This window comes from Dipodomys spectabilis, unplaced genomic scaffold (assembly GCF_019054845.1).
Source record: "Dipodomys spectabilis isolate Male_0828 unplaced genomic scaffold, ASM1905484v1 ptg000089l, whole genome shotgun sequence".
NCBI lineage: Eukaryota > Metazoa > Chordata > Mammalia > Rodentia > Heteromyidae > Dipodomys > Dipodomys spectabilis.
Window position 1 is genome coordinate 412360 of NW_024870766.1, and position 4700 is coordinate 417059.

General features: G+C 37.0%; 1 non-coding gene across 1 annotated transcript; it reads left to right on the forward strand.

The window, feature by feature from the left end:
* Nucleotides 1-559: 559 nt before the first annotated feature.
* Nucleotides 560-666, forward strand: LOC122111968. Its single transcript, XR_006148066.1, has one exon. It is a non-coding gene; the product is annotated as a U6 spliceosomal RNA (small nuclear RNA).
* The last annotated feature ends 4034 nt before the right edge of the window (nucleotides 667-4700 follow it).

The following is a 4700-nucleotide window of genomic DNA, read 5'->3' on the forward strand; positions in this document are numbered from 1 at the left end:
GAGAAAAGGACACAAAGTAAATGTAAAACAATCATAGGAAAATTGAACAGATCATTGGAAGTACTTGAGGTCTTTACCATTCCAGAATGTCTTTATCTTTGAAGGCAGAGGAAATATAGCTTGTAGGACATTAAAGTTCTTGGGTTCATTTGAACAATGTTTTTGCCAGTGTTAAGGATTGACTGTTAAAAATGGTAACATAGCACTAAATATTAGATGTGTGTTACAATTTTTGAATTTAATTTCCAACATTTTTAATAATTGAAAGCCAATTATTGGATTTGAGGTGATGAAGAGGTCTGGTAGCTTAAATAGAATTTGTTCTTTTATTTTCTGTCAGCACTGGGGTTCAATTTAGTTCAAACTGCTTGCTAGACCAGTGCTCTACCACTTGATGCACATCCCCAGCCTGTTTTGCCTTCATTATTTTTGGGGTAGAGTTTTGAATTTTTGCCTGGGATACCCTAATACAGCTACCTTCATGCCTATGCTTCTGATACTGGGATTGTAGACTCATCCTAGATACCCAACATATTTATTAAGATAAAATCTCACTAAAGTGCTTGCTTTGGCAGCACATACACTAAAATTGGAATGATGCAGAGAAGATTATCATGGCCCCTGCACAAAGATGACATGCAAATTTGTGAAGTGTTCCATATTTTTAAAGGTTAACCCATTTGTAATAATGAGATGTACACGACACTTGAAAATGAACTTTACAACTTTGGGGGTGGGGAGGGAGGAGTTGGGGAGGTTGGGAGGGAAGGGATGGTAGGGGAAAAACAAAGGAGGGGGTAACAATGCTTGATAGGAAATGTGCCTATAACCTTACTCATGTAACTGTAACTCTTCTGTACAGTATCTTTACTATATATATATATATATATATTATATATATTAAAATGTCTCACTAAGAAAGATTCAATGAGAATTTTTTTAAGTGGGATCTCACTAAAGATATAATTCAGTTACAAACTGTGATGCCTGTTGATCTCTACTTCTTGAGTAGTTGCTATTACAGGTGCATACAACCACATCCAGCCCCTCATTGTTTTTCTTTTATAAGTAAGTGTTTTGGGGTACTTTAGCCTCTTGCAGTACAAGAAGCAAAGGTACCCTCCAGTACTCTAGTGCTCAAATCATAGTGGAACTATCTAGGCATTGATGGTGCCCATAATCAAGGCATAACAAACTAGGAGAGAAAACCTCAATTGAATGAAGCTGGAGGATTTCTTTGTGTGAGTATTGAAGCTTAAACTCAGGGCCTGAATGCTGTCCTTAGGCTTTTTCACTCAAGGCTGGCAGTCTACCTCTTCAGCCATAGCTCTACTTCTAGCTGGCCCAGCCGTTGGCCCCAATCTTGGTACCCAGCACACTACTGTTCTTTCTTTGTAGTAAGTGACTTCAGGATGAAGTGCAGTGTGCCACCTAGAAGGAATACTGGTAGGGAAATCAGTAAATAATCTTCAGGGGCCCACTTGAGAGGCCATTGAGGTTTTGTTTGTCTTCTGTAGAGTCACAGCAAGTTTCTCACAACTCAATGAGAACACTGACCTAAATACAGGCTTGGATTATGTCACCAGCCTAGGGATAAAAGGAGTATTTTAGTTTTCTAAAATAAATCTTTTTTTCCTAAAATTATTTCTAGGACAATACACCATGATAGGAACATGATATCATCATAATAATAACAACAGCAGCAACACATTTTCCAAGTACAGTTTATACAGTGAACTTAAATATCTTAAAAGTATTGTCCGGACACATCATTTTTTTTCATTTAAGAATATCCTTGAATTGGAGGCTTCCTTGAATTGAAGAACATCCTGAAGAGCACCATAAACAGGCATAGTATGATGTGGTTTGCTTTCTGCCTTCCATGAAATACCTCCAAGAAAAAAAAACTTTTCTTCTTTATTTCAACTTCTTGGAAACTTTTTTTTTTGGGGGGGGGAAGGGATTGTGGGTTTGAACTCTGGGCTTGGGCACTGTCCCTAAGCCCTTCAGCTCAAGGCAAACACTCTACCACTTGAGCCAAGGCACCACTTCCGGTTTTCTGGTAGTTTCCTACCCTGGCTGGCTTTGAACCGTGATCCTCAGCCTCCTGAATAGCTAGGATTACAGGTGAGCCACTGGTGCCGGGCTTTCTTGGAAACTTTTAAGGACCAAAGATTTGGAGTCAGTGCTCCTCCTCTAGCTTTTCATTGTACTAAATATCTTTTTTTTAAATTAAGGTAGTTTTGTAAAAGGTTTTCAATTCCATGAGTTGGGTTATAAGTCTAATGCATCACTCCCATCATCCACCATTGTGGCCAATATCTTTAGCTTACTCCTCGAGTTCACTTAAGTGAAATTATCTGCTTTGAGGGGACTCACACACACACACACACTCACTCACTCACAGAGAATTTCATTAAAACCCAATGTCCTCCCGGGTATGGGCTGTCTTTATTCAAAATTTTCACCTGGTAACATTCCTAATAAATGTCAGGCAAACTAAATTAAATAGGTAAAAACAGTTCCAGTAAGAGGAAGTGAGAGTTCCATAATTTTATTAAAGCTTTGGAAGTGAGGCAGTTTCTACTAAGACCATTATTAAAACAACACAACCAAAATTAAAACCTACAATCCAGTTATCCCAGTAAAGGTAAATAAAAAGCACCAAAGCTGGACTTGAATCTTATTGCTGACTTCCAATTTTAACACATTTGAGAGAAGGTTGTTTATTCAAGGTGTCTTAATTTATCTAGCTGCAAAATAGCTGTGAGGCTTGCTATTCTTATTCAGTTAGCTTGAGTAAGTTCATCCTGAAAAATATAGCATGTGTGGCTTAATCAATGCAGAAATGAAGGCTGACTCTTAGAGTGGTTGCACTGAATTGACATTTTCCTGGATGCATTCCTATATATGGCAATCTACAGGACTTCCTCCCCTATATTTTAGTTCTAAACACACTTTCCCACTGACATTCATTAGAAAGTAACATGAAGCAGATTGCTGGATATTTTATATCAGGCATCTTGTATGCTTTCCTTGTGCCAAGCACAATGGCATTCTTGCAGGTTAAGCCCTCAAATCCTGTTCTGCCATTTTAATAATTTCATTGACTTAACCTTTACTGTTCCTCTGTGCCTGCTGAAGCAATGCTGCAGGTTAAAATTTTAGTCTGTGATCTTTCAGGTGACGATACAAAAGGTTTAACTTAAACACAAATGCCTAGGTCACAAAAGACGAGATCCAGATGGTTTTGAATTTGATTACAGCAAACTCCATCTTGCCGGTAGTATCTAGATCCTTTCTTCTCTTCTCTACCATCCATCAATATACTTGCATAAGGAACTTAATCACCTTTGCTATCAACAGGTTTGTTTTTCCCTACTTTCTTTTTCATTGAGTGGTAAAACAAGAATAAATTAGATTTATACAATACAGTATTTACTCTAGGGCCAAGAAGTAGTTTAAGACTAAAACTGAATTATTCATATAATTCAGTTATTGTATGTACATATATATAAACATGTATACATATTTGTACTCACATGTCTAGTACATACACAGTAGGGATTTTTAGACAGAGTTCGAAAAATAACTTGGAGGGCTAAAGAGAGAAAATAACACAAAACATAAAGAGTGCTAATCCTATATACATTTGGAAAAGTGATTTCAGATGGTCTTATACAAAATTATTTTCATTTATTATTCCCTACAATTATCACTCACAATGAGTCAGGCCACATGGCCATGTGTCTTGAGTAAGAGGATACATTGTCTCAGCAAAAGGATACTTCATAAAATGCATCTAAATTATAACAGTAGCTTGAAAATTTTTTCAACAAAGTGCAGACTGCAGAGCAAATTCTGTCTTTTCATATAGTCTGGGAGTAAAGAATACTTTGAATACTTTTTAACGTGGTGGAAAACTTCTAAAAAATATTTTATAAGCCTGCACCAGTGGTTCACACCTGTAATCCTAGCTATTCAAGAGGATCTGAGGACCACAGTTTAAAGCCAGCCCAGATAGAATAGTCTCCATGAGCCTCTTATCTCCAATTAGCCACTCAAAAACCAGAAGTGGTACTGTGACTCAAGTGGTAGAGTGTTAGCCTTGAGCTCAAAGAGGCTTAGGAACAGTACCCAGGTGCTGAGTTAAATCCCTACAATTGACAAAATAAAAAACAAAAACAAAGAAAACACTTGTGATCAGAAAAAATTATATGAAATTCAAATTTCAGTGTCCATAAAAAATTTAATGGAACACAAGCCACATTTTATTATCCATGGCAGCTTTTAACTACTAGAATTGCAATTTATGACAGAAACTGTGTGACATATATAGTCTAAAATATTTGTCATCTGGCTGTTTGCAGTTTGTTAATGCTGATGTAGGATAATGAAAATATATTTGGATGAGGTTTTCGGACTCCCAACACTTCAATTTAATCATTGGTGTTTTTGGTTTCAGGGTTGCCAGAACACAGTACTACGGCTTGGGTACTCTAATCAATTCATTGTCTCATAGATCTAGACACGTGAAGTACAATACCAAGTGTCTAGGATGCTGATCTTTCAAAACCTATAAGAGAATCTTCCCTTGTCTCTTCCTAGCTACTAGTAGTTTCTTGGCTATCCTTGCTATTCTTTTTTTTCCCCAGCAAATTCTAACCTTGCCTTCATTGTCATGTGGTATTTGTTCTGTC